This window comes from Mobula birostris, chromosome 1 (genome assembly GCF_030028105.1).
Source record: "Mobula birostris isolate sMobBir1 chromosome 1, sMobBir1.hap1, whole genome shotgun sequence".
Classification (NCBI taxonomy): domain Eukaryota; kingdom Metazoa; phylum Chordata; class Chondrichthyes; order Myliobatiformes; family Myliobatidae; genus Mobula; species Mobula birostris.
This window is the reverse complement of record NC_092370.1, coordinates 12,126,786-12,146,662: the sequence shown is the minus strand read 5'-3', so window position 1 is coordinate 12,146,662 and position 19,877 is coordinate 12,126,786.

Below are 19,877 nucleotides of genomic sequence, written 5' to 3'. Positions count from 1 at the left end.
ACTGCCTATTCCACTTCCACTGGCAAGTTGTTCCACACTCTCACCACCCTCTTAGTGAAGAAGATCCCACTTAAATATTTCACTTTTCATCCTAAACCTATGACCTCTGGTTCTAGGCTCTCCCAACCCGAGGAGAAAAAAAAAACATTCATCCTTACTATACCTCTCATAATTTTGAACACTTCTATAATAATACAGAATTCAGTAAGTTCAGATAACGAATCTTTCACATTTGTGATGGAAGGTCACTTGGCTGTAATATTAAGTTCAGTTTTTCTTTCTCCACAGACGCTGCTTGATCTTTTGGACATTACATTGTTCTCTTTTTTTTTCTCATTCATTAATATCCCTGAGGAAGTTATTTTTAGTTGATTCCTAAAATCCAAAAAAATCGAATGCAGAAAATACAATTAAAATTTTCTAAATGGAATAAATTCAGAAATAGGAAGAGGCTTGGATCATCAGAAATCTTGGATATGATATTTGGGCCTATAACCTTAATTGTTGCTGGTGACGCAACCGATTGCAGAAGCTTCTGTGGGGCTAACCAGAGATGTTACTGTCTTCTTATAGTTATTTTTTATATGATCACAAGACATGAAGAACTTAAAGTACTGCAGGTCTACCCCGTCAGCAAGTTGCTTGTTGGTGGAGAAACTGAAGAAGTTGGACTTGATGCAGATCATGGTGCTGCCTGGTAGTCAGGGAGGTGTTGACGGACTCGGTGTGTGAGGGTGGTGTGCAGTCTAATGGTAAGTGATCATCTTAGTCGCTTTTCTTGTGATCACTAGATCCTGTTGAATATTGTTGACGTGGAATGCTGCAAGTCTGATTCACTGATTTATTGGCAGATGGAAGGAGAGAACAGCAGGGGAGCTGTGTGGTCTTGGTCATAGTGAGGTCTAGGCCTTAAGCCGCTATGTCTCTTGTTTACAGTCGTTCAGGAGAGATGCGTCAGAGTCGGTGTGCTCCATTTGAGGCAATGCGGCACGGTGCCCAAGCAGAAGTTAGTGCTGCCCCCCAGTGTTCACTTGGCAGAAGACAAGCTGTAATGTGTTTGACTGCAGACTGTTTCAACTGTTTCAACATTAATGGACTCAGGGTCTTGGACTATTTTTTTGTGTGAGATTTTATTTTGCTGATATCTTATATGTGCTATATGTGCCTTGTCCTGTGTGTGATTGTTGGTACTTAAGATGGTGGTGAATATTGGTAGCTTGGATTGAGGCATTTGATGTTGTCATGTTCACCGAGCTTGGCAATTAGCTTGCAGAAGTTTCATCACCAGTCGAGGTGACATCCTCAGTGCGCAGTTGTTGGTGTTTTCCTCTAGGAGTGCTTGCGTTGACATAGCCCCACCCCCATTCACTTGCCTTGGTCCTGATTGGCTACCACTTCAGATGACCTTCGAATTCTATTGGCTTGTGTTTCTTTGGCTCTTAAGGGTTTGTAGATGGCAGCTATATCGATATGTTTGTTTACAGAGTTAACAGAAAAGAACCACACTTCTAAAAGTTCTCGTGCCTGTTTTGTGTTTGCCTGCGCCAGAACCTCCGTGGTGTCCCAGTTAAAGTGGTGTCCTTTTTGGTCTTCATGTACGGAAGTCAGAGACAGTGAATCATGTCTCTGTACCGCCAGTTTGTGTTCCCGTAAACAAGTTGAGAGTTTACATCCTGTTTGGCTGACATAGTTCTTGTTGCAGTGTCCACATGTAATCACGTACACCACATTGCTTTTGTTGGTTGTCTTTACTGTATTGTGTTTTGCATTTTGGCCTTGGAGTAACACTTTCATTTGACTGTATTCATGTATGGTTGAATGACAATTAAACTTGAACTAAGAACTTGGATTTGGTATGAATAAGGGATTTAAACTTAAATTTTTATCCGTAATATCAATTTGATGTGACATCGGAAAGGTAGGCAAAGTAACATTCAAAAAATTTCTAATCTGTAGATACCTAAAAAAGTGCGATCTAGGTAAATTGTAGTTATTAGATAACTGTTCAAAAGACATAAAACAGTTATCCGTAAATAAATCACGAAGATCATGAAAATCCCTTCAGGAGTATCTGATAAAATAAAGAACGAATGGGAACGAGAACTTCAAGTAAATATACCCATAGAAGAATGGGAAAAGATTTTTATATTAGTTAATACTTCTTCAATGTGTGCCAGACATACTTTAATACAATTTAAAGTCGTTCATGGAACATACATGTCAAAAGATAAACTAGCCCGTTTTTATTCCCATATAAACCCTATGTGTGACAGATGTAAATCTGAGGTTGCTTCTTTAATCCCTATGTTTTGGTCCTGCCCCCTTTTGAAAAAATACTGGAAAGACATCTTTGATATTGTTTCAGCAGTTTTACATATTGATTTACAACTTCATCCTATTACTGCAATTTTTGGATTACCAATGATTGATTCTAATTATTTATCATCTTCAGCCCGCCGTTTGATAGCATTTGTTACACTGATGGACAGAAGATCCATTTTATTTAAATGGAAAGATTTTGATCCTCCTGCTACACTTCAATGGTTTTCTCAAACTATAGCTTGTTTAAACCTAGAAAAAATCAGGAGTAGCACGGTTAATTCCTCGATTAAATTCGAGGAAACTTGGGAGTCCTTTATTCAATATTTCCATACATATGACTTAAATTGATTTTCTTTTTGAATCTTTTTTCCTAATATTTAATTGTTTATGGAAGGAGGAACGGAGTCAAGGACAGAATAATTATAATTGACAAATTATGGCGCCCAGTTTTTTTTTCAGTTTAGTTTAGGGGGTTTTTGTTTTTTTTCTTGAACAAATCTTTTGAACTTTTCTTCGGTTTCAATTATCAAGAGATCGGGAGGACCTGTCTGGATATGATATTTGAAACTTATGTTTGTATTGTTGTAATCCTGCTCTCTTGGTATTGTTATTATTGATATGTTCATTTAACTGATTATAATGTAATAAAAAGATTTGAACGGAAAGAAAGAACTTGGACTTGGTATAGATCATGAATTGCTGGGGCCAGACACTAAAATGTGTAATAACCACTAAGCCTCAACCAATTCTGTCATAAGACATGGGAGCAAAATTCGGACATTCACCTCATTGAGTCTGCTCTGCCATGCAATCATGGCTACACACATAAAATGCTGGAGGAACTCAGAAGACCAGGCAGCATCTATGGAAAAAAGCACAGTAGAGGTTTTGGCCCGAAATGTCGACCGTGCTTTTTTTCCATAGATGCTGCCTGGCCTGTTGAGTTCCTCCAGCATTTTATGTGTGTTGCTCAGATTTCCACCATCTGTAGATTTTCTCTTGCATGCAATCATGGCTGTTTTATTTTCACTCTCAACCTCATTCTCCTTGCTTAATTAAATACCTGTCAACTACCACTTAAAATATACTCAATGACTTGGCCTGCACAGCGATCTGTGGCAATGAATTCACGAATTCACCACCCTCTGGCTAAAGAAATTCCTCCTCATCTCTGTTCTAAAGAGACATCCTTCTATTCTGCCCTCTAGTCCTAGACTCATCCATGATTAGAAATTAGGTCTTTCAATATTCAGTAGGTTACAATGAGATTCTCCCTCATTCTTGTGGTCATGCCCCCTAGTCTTGTGGTCAAAAACTTTTCCATAATTAATAGGGAATGTAGCCTATCAACTGATGAAACATCCCTTGGCAGCATGTGGAAGAGATAGAATCTCAACGTGTAGTGACAGTTGGTGATCGCACATCCAGTCTCTGTACACAACTTATTGCACTGCACATAAATATGCTCAGATGACTGTCATGGCACAGGAGCCAGGCACGGACCAAACACCTCACACCTATGACCAGGTTGACAAACATCTATAGATGCATATTGGAGAGCGTCCTGACTGGATACATCATGGCCTGGTATGGAAACACCAATGCCTGGGAACAGAAAAGTCTACAGAAAGTGGTGGATACTGCCTCAACATTACAGGGAAAGCCCTGCCTGTTATTTAGCACATTTACAAGGCACTCTGCCCTTAGAGAGCACTATCCATCATCAACAGTTATTACCCTAAAATTATCAGGCTTCGGAACCAGCGTGGATAACTTCACTCGCCACAACTCTGAACTGATTCCACAACCTACAGACTCACTTTCAAGGACTCTGCATCTCATGTTCTCAATGTTATTTATATATTTATTTATTTTATTTGCATGATTTGTCTTGTCTAGCACATTGGTTGTTCATCAGTCTTTGTTTACATATAGATTTTCATAAATTCTATTGTATTTCTTTATGTTTTCCTGTAAATTCCTAGCAAGTGGGTGGTGGGTTGGAGATTTGTCTCACCCAAAGGAGGTGTAAAGTGCTCCCTCTACTGGCCTGCAGGTCACCCTTGGGCAAGGTGTAGCACCTGCTTAGCCCCTCTCCCCCGATCAGGGTCACGTGAAACCATGGGAGCAGGTGGTGGATGGTCATATAACCATACAGGTCCTGGTTATACAATCACTGACACCGATTGGGGGTTCCCAACCATTTTTATGGAATGTAGCAATACCATTAAGCAAGGGGTGCATGGACCAACAGTTTAGGAACCCCTAGCCTAGATAATCAGGTCTTGGGCACAATAACTGACCTGTTGCTGAAAACTTCACCCATCTTGTAAAGATACTGCCCAGAAGAAGGCAATGGCAAACCACTTCTGTAGAAAAATTTGCTATGAACAATCATGGTCAAAGACCGTGATCGCCCACGTAATATGACACGGCACATAATGATGACGATGACCAAGCAAGAAAATTTCACAGTGATATTTGGTGACTTATACGTACTTTGTTAATAAATTTACTTTGACTTTCCCATCTTCAAGATGGAGCACCTTCCACACCCCCAGCTTGGCTATTAGCTCTTGAAGATTTGTGCCGCCTGCCCTGGTTCATTCAAAGCCGATCCCAGCCACCTTCATGTAATCAGACTTTATGGTGAAGGGAACAACTGATCAGTTAAAAAAACTTATTGCCTGTTATGCCATTGGTGTTTAGGGCAGCAATGAAAGTCCTCCATCCCTGGTGGTGTTCAGGGCTTCCTTCATTGTATCAGTAGCTCGGTTTTCACTACTGTCAGTCGTGCAAGTCCTGAGTGGAGACTCAGGAATACCGTCACACTTAGATGTAGAAGGATTCTTCATTGCTGTTTCCATAACAATTTTGTTTTACCAGTTCAGGTTGTTAGCCCCAAGCTGAACCCCTGAACCTGGAGGACAATTGGACCACTCTTTCTCTACCCTTTGACCTGTCTGTCCTCCACCCTTTGACCTTTTTGGCATGGGTGACCTGACCAAAAGCCAAAGCATGAAGTCCTGACTCCAGCCAACATAGCTCTCCGGGTCATTGAGGCACGCAAGCCTCCAAAATCAATGACAATATTATGGTTCTCCACTACCAAATAATGTGGATTTACCATTGCTGCAATGGACTCTGGCCAGTCAATATATTAGGAGGTCTTGACTTTAGATCCAAGTTGAAGGTATTGATGGGATGGTCATCAGTCCCTCTGATGGCTATCTTCAGTAAGTGTGAGGTGATGCATTTGGTCAGTCAAAACCAAAGTAAGACATACTATGAACGGTAGGGCACTAGGGAGTGCAATGGAATAGAGGGACCGAGGAGTACAAGTGCATACTGTTGTGTACTTAATATTTAAGTAATGCTTGAGTAATACACACAGTGTGCTGGAGGAGCTCAGCAGGTCAGGCAGCAACTATGGATAAGAATAAACAGTCGACGTTTTGGGCTGAGACCCTTCGTCAAGACTGGAAAGGAAGAGGAGAAGTCAGTGTAAGAAAGTGGGGGGAGGGGAGGTAAAAGTACAAGATGGCAGGTGATTTTGTAATACAGGAGCATGGGTTAACTTGTCTACTTAGTTTTTTTTCCCCTTTTCTGTAATGAGGTGCTCGCATTTGACCTGGTGGCATAATGACGTATGCCATTCACATACTTCTTACTTCAAGGTAAATTTTATTATCAAAGTACATATATATCATAGAAACATAGAAAATAGGTACAAGAGTAGGCCATTCGGCCCTTCGAGCCTGCACCGCCATTCAGTACGATCATGACTGATCATCCAACTCAGAACCCTGTACCTGCCTTCTCTCCATACCCCCTGATCCTGTTAGCCACAAGGGCCATATCTAACTCCCTCTTAAATATAGCCAATGAACTGGCCTCAACTGTTTCCTGTGGCAGAGAATTCCACAGATTCACCACTCTCTGTGTGAAGAAGTTTTACCTCATCTCGGTCCTAAAAGGCTTCCCCTTTATCCTCAAACTGTGACCCCTCGTTCTGGACTTCCCCAACACCGGGAACAATCTTCCTACATCTAGTCTGTCCAATCCCTTTAGAATTTTATACGTTTCAATCAGATCCCCCCTCAATCTTCTAAATTCCAGAGAGCCTAAGCCTAGTCGATCCAGTCTTTCATCTTATGAAAGTCCTGCCATCCCAGGAATCAATCTGGTGAACCTTCTTTGTACTCTCTCTATGGCAAGAATGTCTTTCCTCAGATTAGGGGACCAAAACTGCACACAATACTCCAGGTGTGGTCTCACCAAGGCCTTGTTCAACTGCAGTAGTACCTCCTTGCTCCTGTACTCGAATCCTCTCGCTATGAATGCCAGCATACCATTCGCCTTTTTCACCGCCTGCTGTACCTGCATGCCCACTTTCAATGACTGGTGTATAATGACACCCAGGTCTCATTGCACGTCCCCTTTTCCTAATCGGCCACCATTCAGATAATAATCTGTTTTCCTGTTCTTGCCACCAAAGTGGATAACCTCACGTTTATCCACATTAAATTGCATCTGCCATGAATTTGCCCACTCACCTAACCTACCTAAGTCACCCTGCATCCTCTTAGCATCCTCCTCACAGCTAACACTGCCGTCCAGCTTCGTGTCATCTGCAAACTTGGAGATGCTGCATTTAATTCCCTCGTCTAAGTCATTAATATATATTGTAAACAACTGGGGTCCCAGCACTGAGCCTTGTGGTACCCCACTAGTCACTGCCTGCCATTCTGAAAAGGTACCGTTTATTCCCACTCTTTGTTTCCTGTCTGCCAACCAATTCTCTATCCACATCAATATCTTACCCCCAATACCATGTGCTTTAAGTTTGCACACTAATCTCCAATGTGGGACCTTGTCCAAAGCCTTTTGAAAATCCAAATATACCACATCCACTGGTTCTCCCCTATCCACTCTACTAGTTATATCCTCAAAAAATTCTATGATATTCGTCAGACATGATTTTCCTTTCACAAATCCATGCTGACTTTGTCTGATGGTTTCACCGCTTTCCAAATGTGCTGTTATCACATCTTTGATAACTGACTCTACCATTTTCCCCACCACCAATGTCAGGCTTACCGGTCTATAATTCCCCGGTTTCTCTCTCCCTTCTTTTTTAAAAAGTGGGGTTACATTAGCCACCCTCCAATCCTCAGGAACTAGTCCAGAATCTAAAGAGTTTTGAAAAATTATCACTAATGCATCCACTATTTCTTGGGCTACTTCCTTAAGCACTCTGGGATGCAGACTATCTGGCCCTGGGGATTTATCTGCCTTTAATTCCCTCAATTTACCTAACACCACTTCCCTACTAACATGTATTTCCCTCAGTTCCTCCATCTCACTAGACCCTCGGTCCTCTACTATTTCTGGAAGATTATTTATGTCCTCCTTAGTGAAGACAGAACCAAAGTAGTTATTCAATTGGTCTGCCATGTCCTTGTTCCCCATGATCAATTCACCTGTTTCTGACTGTACATTTGTCTTAACCAATCTTTTTCTTTTCACATACCTATAAAAGCTTTTACAGTCAGTTTTTATGTTCCCTGCCAGCTTTCTCTCATAATCTATCACTAGATACAACCCTGAGATTCATTTTCTTGCAGGCATATCCAGCAAATGAATAGAATAGTAATTATAACAGGCTTCAAAGGTTAGGAGATTCATTTTATTATCAAAATATGCACGTACAATGCAACTCTGATATTCGTCTTCTCCAAATAGCCATGAGATACAGACAAACCATGTTCCCTCTAAGGTGTGCATGACTGTGCACGCACACAGTTTTGCTACTAGCACACAAAGGAATTTAAACTCTGTACAAAAGGTTGACACCCTCTAACTTGATTTGTTAAGTATATTTCACAATCGTACACAATCACATTTCCTTTTCCGATTTCTGATTGAGCAGTGTTGACAACGTGGAGCTTGCAATGATTTGTCTGTAGATTTTAGAACCGGCTTATTTATATTGTTTGTATTGAAGAAATTATTGAGCGTGCACATATTGTTGTCACTGGGCAAAAAATTGCACAGCACAAGATTTTTGCGCACATTGATCATTACAAATTAGAGGGGAAATTGCATGGGAGTCGTTGAAAGAAAAGACATCACCCCCCCCCCCTCCACCCCGTAGGAAAGAGAAAAAGAAACAAATCTCACAAACCCCAGGTGGAGCGAAGTTAAGATGACACTAAATGGCGACTCCTTGCTTGCATCTTTGGAAACAACTCTATTTCCATCTTTAATATCTCTATTTTTCCCTTTCAAGGTTTTTTTGAAGACCCTCACCTGGGGTTACACGCTGACTTTGGTTCTTTGCGGGAATGGGACCCGTTCTCAGGGTTTCAGGACTCGCCATTGTTCAGCACGCCAAGGGTTCAGCCTGAGAGTCCAGCTCGGAAGCCTAAGATCTCGGGGCTCTGGAGAAGGGCGGATCAAGGGTCTGTTTCACGAAAGGAGACCCATGTGTTTTCGGGGGAGTCAAGATATCTGCTGTGGGCCTGAAAACCCGGGATCTTTGCGATCTTTGGGCACAGAGCTTGAAAAACGCGATGTAACAGACTTTTTAACATTGTAAGCCAGCAAGGGAGACACCTTTTTCTCCCTTATTAGGGAGAGAGAGAATCTGCGGTATGTCGAATGCTGGGTGTAATGTGAAGTCTTTGGGTAACTGCAAGTCTGTGTCTTTGCTAGTGCTTTGCTCAGGCTTGAATGCTTGGTGACAGTGCCAATGCTGCTTTTTTTGCCGGGGGGGGATTGTTGCTTGCTGCCGCTTACGCGCAATGGGGAGTGGAGCTGGGGGGACTTTGGGGTTCTTAAGTTTATCTGTCGTTCATTCTTTAGGGCACTTCTCTGTTTTTGTGGATGTGTGTGAAGAAAAAGCATTTCAGGATGTATATTGTGTACATTTCTCTGATATTAAATTGGACCTTTGAACCTTTGAAACCCCAACCCCCCATCCCTCCCTTGCACAAGAAACCAACAGGTCACCTGCACAGAAAACAGCAGATGGAATATTAAACCCCCAACCTCCCTCCCTCACAGGAAAACTAACAGATCAGTGAAAGATTGACCAGAGTGCAGAAGGCAACAGACTGTGTAAATACATATGTAAATAAACAACAATAAACAATGAGAGCATGAGATATTGAGATAAAAAGTCCTTAAAGTGAGATCATTGGCTATGTGAAAGTTTCAATGATGGGGCAAGGGAGTGTGGTCATCCCCTTTTAGTCAAGAACCTGGTGGTTGAGGGGTAGTAACTGTTCTTGAAGCTAGTGCGAGATCTGAGGCTCCTGTACCTTCTGCCTGATGGCAGCAACGAGAGGGAAGAGAGAAAGAGAGGGAGGGAGGGAGGGAGGGAGAGAGAGAGAGAGATGTTACAGGTAGTGAGGGTTACTCGGAGAAATGCAGGTTTATCTCTCTCTCCTCCCAATTCACTGAGTTCCTCCCACCATCTGTTTCCATACCCCCTCAACACACCCCATCATCCAGTGTTGTCCCCAATTTAGTTCCATTGACCTATCACTTACACGCATTTCCCGAAGGGTCCCTTTCTCCTCACCCACCTGATTCTAGCCGTTAATCAACCTTCTCCAGCCTCAGACCTGGTGCAGGATATCAGCCTGGATCATCAACAGCTTCTTTCCTCCCACTGATGCTGCTTGAGCCACTGAGTTCCCCCAGCAGTTTGTGTGTTGCTCTCTTAGCTCATCCCACTTATCCCCTTCCCTGATTATCAGAGTCCATCACAGCACTTCTTGTGTCTCCATATCCTCCTCCAGCTGCTGCATCTTTCACCCACTCCCCCAGCTGGTTCATTCTGTCTGCCCCTCCTTGTATAAGACATTGGTGAGGCCTAACTTGGAGCATGTTGTGTACAGTTTTGGTCAACTACTGACAGTAAAGAAGTAAATAAGGTTGAAAGAGCACAGAGAAAATTCACAAGGATGTAGTCTGGACTGGAGGACCTGAGTTACAAGAAAAAATTGAATACATTAGGACTTTATTCCGTGGAATGTAGAAGATTGAGAGGAGATTTGAGAGAGGCATACAAAATTATGAGGGGTATAGATTGGGTATATGCAGGCAGGCTTTTTCCATTGAGGTTGGGAGGGACTACAGCTAGAGGTTATGGGTTAAGGGAGAAAGGTGAAAAGTTTAAGGGGAACATGAGGGGAAACTTCTTCACTCAGGGGGTCATGAGAGTGTGGAACAAGCTGCCAACACAAGTGGTGCATGTAAACTCGACTTTGTCTATTTCCATTAGTCACCCCCCCCACCCCCATCTCCCAACTTCACACCACCTCATCCCATTAATCTTCACTCCCCTAGATCCACCAATCACCTTATAACTCATCCCTCTGCCTCAATAGTGACCATACTCCGTTCATACTCTCATTCTGATGCAGGGTCCTGATCCTTCAGCAACCACCCCCCCCCTTGCAGATCCTGCCTGACTCATTTAGTTTATTTGAAGTAGACAGAGGGCAGAGTTCTCTTCAGCAGAACTGTGATGATAGCATGGTATCAGAGACATCAAGAAGCTTAAGGGGCTTGAATGGACTAAACTATTTACAAGGTATGTAGAGTCATTGAAAATGTTCCTTAAAGCACCGGGGCTGAGATTACTTGAGAAGGCAGTTAAAATCACATTTGTGTTTGTCATGTTAGGGACGGCATGGTAGTGTAGTCATTAGTACAATTGCTTTGTACTAGGATGATTCCAGGAACGAAGGGGTTAACATATGAGGAGAATTTGGCAGCTTTGGGCCTGTACTCACTGGAATTTAGAAGAATGCAGCGGGGGGGGGGGGAATCTCATTGAAACCTACTGAATGTTGAAAGGATTAGAAAGAGTGGATGTGGAGAGGAAGTTTCCTCTGGTGGGAGCATGCAGAACTAGAGGGGACAGCCTCAAAATTTAGGGGTGACCCTTTAGAACAGAGGTAAGGATATGGCAAGAAAGCAGGTGTATGTACTTCCCTCAATTGCAGGACTCTGCAGAGAGTGGTGCGGACAGCCCAGCGCATCTGAGATGTGAACTTCCCACTATTCAGGACATTTACAAAGACAGGTGTGTAAAAAGGGCCCAAAGGATCATGGGGGACCCGAGTCATCCTAACCACAAACTGTTCCAGCTGCTACCATCCGGGAAATGGTACCACAGCACAAAAGCCAGGACCAACAGGCTCCGGGACAGCTTCTTCTACCAGGCCATCATACTGATTAATTCACAGTGATACAATTGTATTTCAATGCTATATTGGACATTTAGATAGAGATGTAACATAAAGACTTTTACTCCTCGTGTATGTGAAGGATATAAGTTGGGTGGGATCTGGGATCAGCCATGATGGTTGGTGGAGCAGACTCGATGAGCTGACTGGCCTAATTCTGCTCCCATGTCATGTGGTCTTTACAGTAACAATGATCACTGATCAGGTTTCAATTCCCGCCACTCTCTGTCAGGAGCTTGTAGTACTTCCCATGACAGTGTGGGTCCCTTCCCACATTATGAAGACGTGCAGATTAGGTTAGTGTGCTGTGGTCATGCTCTGTTGTCACCAGAAGCATGGCGACACCTGCGGACTGCTCCCAGCACATCGCCAACGATGACACAAATGGTGCATTTCACTGTATGTTTCAATGTACATGTGACAGGATGGTGGCCACAGTGTTTCATCGTCTTGCACTCTATTTGTTTTTTTGTTCAATAAGGATGCTGAGTTCTGTTCTTTTGGGCTATGGACTATAGAAGAACTTAGTTGGCATGTGCACTTTCCCTGTTATGGGCATGTGCATGAGGGGCGAAGGGGGGGATTGTCGGTATAAAGATAGCAGCCTTCATGTATTGAAGGAGGAACGGACAAAGTAAAGTTGTTTAACGTAAAGAAAATCTTGTCTTTGTCATTTGAGCTTTAACAGTGGTAGCAGAAGATGGTTTCCAATTACAGATCCTGCCAACATTTGATAAGAGCAAGCTTTATGAAAGCTGAAAGAATGAAATTGGGATAGGGACTCGTGTTATGGAGCTCAAGGAGGAGAAGCAAGCCCTTGGAGTTGTGCTGTTGCTTTTGCGAACAGCGAGAGATGACGGTATGAATATACTAATACACTTGACTCAGTTTTTCTGAAGGAAGAAAAGGTTGGATTTATGAGGCATATTCAGACTTCGACAAAATTTCCGGAGACAGTTCAAGAAATACGGCTGATTATTGATTTTGAATAAAGTAGTCGCATGCGTAAATACAAAATGAAACTTCCTGAAAAAGTATTGGCTTTTGGATTGTTGGATACTGCGGGTCTAGACATAAATTATAGACAGCTAGACTCTGGAGTAAAGCTTCCCTGAAGAAAGCAGGGGCAGTACTGGAAATGGAGAATGACCAAGCCAGCATCTCTTGAGCTCGCCAGTTCTGAACATTACTGTGTGAACATATTAGATAAAGACATTACTGAGAATCAATGTGAGAATGAAATACTAACTGTCACAGAGAACATGACCAGAGATGAGAAACACATCAAACTTCACAAGCAGTTTGGACACACTTCAATTGATAGACTTCTGGAACTGCTCAGGAGCTCAGGAAACAAAGATACAGACTATTTTTCCCATTCTAAAGCAGACAATTGACAGCTGTGAGACACACCAAAAGTTTGGAAAGCCTAAACCCAAGCCTGCAGCTTGACTGCCTCTGGCATCTGAATACAATGAAACAGTAACCATAGACCTACATGAACTAAACTGGAGCAAGGAGTATGATATCTCCATGTCATTGATGTGTTCATGCATTGTAAACACCAAGAAACTCTCAGAGATAGTAAAAAGCTTCATCCATTCCTGAATAGGTGTGCATGGTCCACCTTGGAAAATCCTCTCTTTTCCTTCCTATGTCATCGGTACCAATATGTACCATGACTTCTGGCTGTTCTCCTTCCCACTTCAGGATATCGTGGACGCGATCAGAAACATCCCGGACCCTGGTACACTGCCATCTGTGTTTCTTTCCTGCATCCACAGAATCGCCTGTCTGACCCCCTAACTATAGAGTCCCCTATCACTGCTGCCATCCTCTTACTTTCCCTACCCTTCTGAGCCACAGGGCCAGACTCTGTGCCAGAGGTGCAGCCATTGTTGCCTCCCTCAGGTAGGCCGTCTTCCCCAACAGTACTCAAACAGGAGTACCTCTTGTTAAGGGGGACAGCCACTGGGGCACTCTGTAGTATATACCTTTTGCCCTTCTCTCTCCTGACTGTTACCCACTTATCTGTCTCCCGAGGCCCTGGTGTGATTACCTGCCTATAGCCCCTATCTATCACCTCCTCACTTTCCCTGACCAGATGAAGGTCATCGAGCTGCATCTCCAGTTCCCTAACGCGGTCCCTAAGGAGCTGCAGCTCCACACACCTGGCACAGATGTGGCTGTCCAGGAGGCTGGGAGTCTCCTGGACTTCCCACATGTGACACCGAGCACAGAACACCAGCCTCACACACATACTTCCTGTCTGTATTCTACACAGGCAACCTACTTTGCCTCGACCCTTTATTGCTGAAGCCCCGTTGAGCCAAAGCCTTCCTACTCTGTCTCGCTCTACTCTGTCGCCTGCTGCTCTGACGCCCACTCTATAAAGTTGCCTCCTTTTAAACTCTTCATGCTGTTCTCACTGGCTGACGTCCACACGCTTGCGCAGTCATGCCCCGATTAAACCGCTGAAGAAATAATGGTAGTTGGAGAATTAATGGAGTGTTTGAGGAAGTCAGAGACACTGGCTAAAGGACAGTATCTACAAGATGGGTAAGCATGCCTGGTGGCTAGAGGTTTTGAGGAACTGAACATAGGGGAATTCCAAAAATACTCACCAACATGTGCATCAGAGTCTTGCCAACTGCTTCTCACAGTGATACGTCAAAAGCATTGGCAACCCCATTCTATGGATATAAAATCCGCAATCGTACGGAGATTGGAGCTGTCACATGACATTTACTTTCACTGCCCGCCTGAAGCCAGGAGTGAAGGACCACTGTGGAAACTCAAAATATGTGTATATGGTCGAGCAGATGCATCACTCTACTGGTATAAAAGTTCAAAGATTCATTTACTTTATTGTCAAAGTATACAACTCTGATATAAAAAGGTCAATGAAATAATGTTGAAAACAAGTGGAAAGATGTCACAAATGGATCCAGTTGTTTTTTACTGGCAAGATTCAGAATGCCATGTGATTGGAGAACTTCTCCAACGTCCTGATGAAGGGTGTCAACCCATGTTACTCTTTTCCATAGATGCTGCCTGGCCTGCTGAGTTCCTCCAGCATTTGGAGTGTATGGCTTGGATTTGCAGCGTTAGCAGATTTTCTCTTATTTGTGATTGGAGTACTTGCCTGTCATGTAGATGACTTCATGTGGGGAGATTCACAAAACTTTGCCACAACAGTCATCCCTCAGCTAAAGTCAGCCTTTCAGGTTGGACATGAGGAAAATGACAGATTCTGCAAGGTAGGGATAGACATCTTCGCCATTGACGAAACAGTACAACTATACCAAGAAAGCTCCATCGGGAATCTTCAGGCAATTCTCATGTGCCATATAGTGAGATGCACCCCTCATTGAAGCTGAAATTGAACAACTCAGGTCAAAGATAGGTCAGATTCTATGGGTGGCAAGACAGAGCAGATTTGACATCACGTTTTTTTCTTGAAACTTGGCATCCAGCACAAAAAAATGTCACAGCACAAACTTTACATGAGGCAAACAAGATAGTGTGCAAAATTCAAACTGAAAAGTTGTCTTAAAGTTTCAACATTTTGGAAAAGATGGCTCACTGAGGCTTGTTGTCTTCAGTGATGCCTCTCTTGGAAATTTTCCTGCTGGAGGTACTCAAGGGGGATATTTTATTATACTGATGGGAGAAGAGGGAAGACATTCACCTCTTTGTTGGTAATCAAAAAGGATCCGAAGAGTTGTACATAGTATGCTGGCAGAAGAAAGCTTTGCAATGTCTCGAGGTATCAACATCTGACCATTCTATTCTGAGCTTTTTCTTGGTGACCCAAAGAAGAACAGTCAACAAATAACTTGTGTCACAGACAACTACACTTTGGTTGATGCCATCAAATCCACCAAGTCAGTTCCAGAGAATATGCTTGTTCAAGAGAAAAACAGATTAAGGAACTTGCACAGAAAATTCATCACATGTTCAGGTCAACTACAAAGAAACAATGAGCTGACAAAGAAGAGAGTGTCAGGTCTTGTGCTGCTAAAGGCACCTAGCGAAGGCATTTAGTACCTTAAGAACTGTATCAACATCAAAGGTTAGAACTAATTCTCATAGCCTAATGGACATTTGAATTGGTTTAAAATTGTTTTTTAATATACTGAAAAAGGATGGGAGATTGTTGAGTTCTGTTCATTTGGGCTATGTAAGCATTCAATTGGCACATGCCCTTTCCCTGTTATGGACATGCACATGAGTGGTGAAGGAGGATTGTGGGTATAAAGATGGTAGCCCTCATGTAGTGAAGGGGGAATGGACAAAGTAAAGTCGTTTAAACAAAAGAAAACATTGTCTTTGTCATTTGAGCATTAACAAATGTTGTCTGGAGATCCTGTCCCAATTATGTATTCACAGGATGTGCTCTTGCACATCCAACAAGTGATTTGCCTTTGCAGTCCAGACATTGTAAATACATGATGATATTCATGTATTTATGCACACTTTATCCAATAATCATAGTTCAAACTCTGAGTTAACTTTTTAATATAAATCTTTATTTTTTTACAATTGTTGAATGTTAATTTTTGTTGCCTGTGTGGCAACACACTGCTGCAACTTCCTAATACTTGTAAAGGCACATAGCGAATAAAGTTGATTCATAATCTTTATGGGTCATTACTGGTAAGGTTTCGGTGACGGGGTGGAGATACATCTCTATCAAAAGAGGTGTAAGGTGCTCCTTCCATCTGCTAGCCGGCAGGTCACCCTTGGGCAAGGTGTAGCACATGCTTAGCCCCCCCTCTCCCAATCAGGGTCACGTGAAGCCATGGGAGCAGGTGGTGGATGGTCGTATGAACAGGTGGTGTATATCACAACTCCTGGTTATGCGACCACTAACACCAGGCAGATAGTTACTGAAGAATATTGATACTGACTGGGGTCACCTGTCTTGTAAAGATACTGTTCAGAAAAAGATAATGGCAAACCCCTTCTGTAGAAAAAATTGCCAAGAACAATCACAGTCATAGAGCATGATTGCCGATATCATACAACGTGGGACATAGTAATGATCATGACTGGTAATGTGTGCGATTTCCTCAGATAGAAGCCCTTCAGGCTTGTACAGAATTCACAGATGGTTTGTCAGGGTGGATATGGGATGTTGAATTAAAGTGACAGACATCCAGAGTAATTTCTCCAGACTGAGCGTAAGTGTTCCACAAAGCAATCACCAAATCTAGACCGTATTGCATTACCTTTCCTTACTGGGAAAGTTCTTCCAGATCAACACCTTTGACCACATGTCCAGCAGGCAGTGGTCAGTATGGCACGTCCTGCAGACGCTGCAAGAGAAGGACTTAATGGATAGGTTGGGGTGGTTCCCTGAGCAAACTGTCCAGACCATCTGGCAGAATGCCTCATCACTAGATTGCACCAACAGGCACCAAGTCTTTGCTTGGCTGGTGGTGAGAGGGATCCTTCCAGTGAGATCCTTTCTGCATGCCCAGAATATCACTTCTCGTGCAGGCTGCCTCCAGGAGGATTGTAGTGGGGATGAGACAGTTGTTCATCTCTTTGCAGACTTAGCATTCAGAAAGAGGCTGTGGAGAAAGACGCAAGACCCTGTGTTATCCTGAGCACTAGCTTGGCAGAGGACTCTCTTACCTATGGGCACACTCAGTGGTGACCAGGGACACACTTAGAGATGGGCATCAAGTGCTGTCGGCAGATCATCACCCCGTTGAAAGGCACACTTGGGACTGCCTGAAACTTGTTGGTCTGTTAGCACATTGAGATGTCTGTGGAAGAATGCTGCTGACTGGCACATTCCAGGTGGCAGGAGTGGGGACACACTGAATCTCGATACAGCCACTTCAAAGGTTCAGAGGGGGATGACCACAGTATAGTGTTCTTCCATTACTGCACAGGGATGGGTGATGAATCCTTTCAATTACCACCCCAGGGGACTACATGAATGGTAATGTGCTGTTGGTAATTTAACACTAAACCCTTTCCATTTTTGCATTTGTAGACCATGGGGTTTAGTTATACAACAGTATACAAGTTCAGTTATATAACTGAATTTAGATTGGGTGACTTTTTTTTTAACCCAAATAAACTTATTCATGATAAAAAAAACTATTTACAAGAATAAACCACCCAATCTAAATTCAGTTATATATGGGCCGGCCAGTGGTGTAGTACCATCAGCACTGGACTTCGAGGTCGTTGGTCCTGAGTTCGAATCCAGCTGGGTCCCAGCATGGGCAGCAGCAGTACTTGGGTGGAAGAAAGGCCTGGTAATTTACTTCCCTATCTTGCCACAAAAACTCTATGGACAACTACACTATTGATAAGGTCACCATGAGTCAACGACGACTTGAGAGCACTCAACGTTACAGTACTTTACAGTTTTTATTATGTATTTATCATGGTGTCCATTCAGTATCATTATCTCATATTTTACTCTCTTGTTGCATTACTCATTTATCTTTTATACTTTAATATTTCTTATTTTTTAAATATTTATTTTGTATTTTTTTACATTGCACTGTACTGCTGATGTATAACAACAAATTTCATGACCTAAGTCAGTGATAATAATCCTGATTCTGATAATAGCTCAATGTACCAATGTGTGGACACCATACTGGGAGCACTGAATGCACTACATCAGATTGGAAGAAGTGCGTGTGAATTATCATGGCTTCTGTAAGGTGACCCTGCACTGACAAGGAAAGGAGAAGCGAAAGTACAGGTGTTATACTTCCTGCGGTTTTATGGCAAAGTGTGAAGCAAAAGAGAGTAGGGTCGGAATAGCAGACTTGGGGTATTGCAGGAACGGTGCCTTTTAAATGTTCAAATATGCATAGCATCCAATGCTCAAGATCTTAAGAGATATTTGCATTTGCACAGTTTGTTGTCTTCTGCACTCTTGTTGATCTCTAATTGACCCTATTCTATAGATTTGCTGGGTATGCCTACAGGAAAGTGACTCTCAGGGTTGTGTATTGTGACGGTGAGGAAAGTACTTTGATAATAACACTTACTTTGAACTTTGATTGCAGAGGGTTATAGATCAGTCAGATCCATCGGGGCACAACCATCCCCACCATTAGGGATATCTTCAAAAGGTAGGCAGCATCCAAGGCCAAGGACCCTTACCATCTGGAACATGTCCTTTTTTCATTACTACCATTGGAGAGGAGGTACAGGTACAGGAGCCTGAAGACACACACTTAATGATTCAGAAACAGCTTCTTTCCCTCCGACATCAGATTTCTGAATGGCGCATGAATACTACCTTGTTGTGCCTACTGTTTAATTTGGAAATTGGTTTAGCGTCACATGAAGTGTGATACAATGAAGAACTTGTATTGCATACTGTTTGTACAGATCAATTCATTACAATAATGCATTGATATAGAACAAGAGAAAATAATAACAGAATGAAGAATAAAGTGTTTTAACGAGAAAGTGAGGTGCAGGTAGTCAGTACCGTGAAAGATTATAATGAAGTAGATTGAAAGGTCAAGAGTCTATTCCATTATACGAGATGACTATTCAATAGTTTTGTAACAGTGACAAAGAAGCGGACCTCGAGTCCGGTGGTATCTGCCTTCAGGCTTTTGTATCTTCTGCCTGATGGGAGGGGGGGAGGGGAGAGAATGTCTCGAGTGGGTGGGGTCTTTGATTATGTTGGCTGCTTTACCGAGGCAGTAAAAAGAGTAGACAGGGTCTATGGAGACGAGGCTGGTTTACATGATGTGCTGGGCCTGAGGCAAGAGATGGGCCAGTTTAGCTTGCTACTCCACGAGGTTCACTCAGCTTTGCGCTGAAATAAGGGTTTGAACTAAGGACTCTCTGTGGACTTCAGTTCAGAACACTATTTGCTGCATTTATTGTTTGCGTGATTAGTTTTTTCCTTGCACATTGGGTGTTTTTTTATGGTTTCTTTGTTTCATGGCTGTCGGTTAGGAGACGAATCTCGAGGTAGTATAATTATACATACCTTGATAGTAAATGTAATTTGAACTTTGAGCTGTGTCCCCAACTCTCTGTAGATTCCTGTAGTCATATGCATAGCAGTTGCCATACCAAGCCATGATGCATCTGGATAGGCTGCTTTAAATGGTGTATCAAGAAAAAATGGTGAGGGTCGGTATACCAAGTTTCTTTAGCTTTCCGAGGAAGTAGAGGCTTGGTGAGCTTTGTTGGCCATGGACCAGGACGTAACAATGGCGATTAGTGATTTAATTCATGGAAACCTGAAATTCTCAACCCTCTCAACCTCAGCATCTCTGATGCAAACGG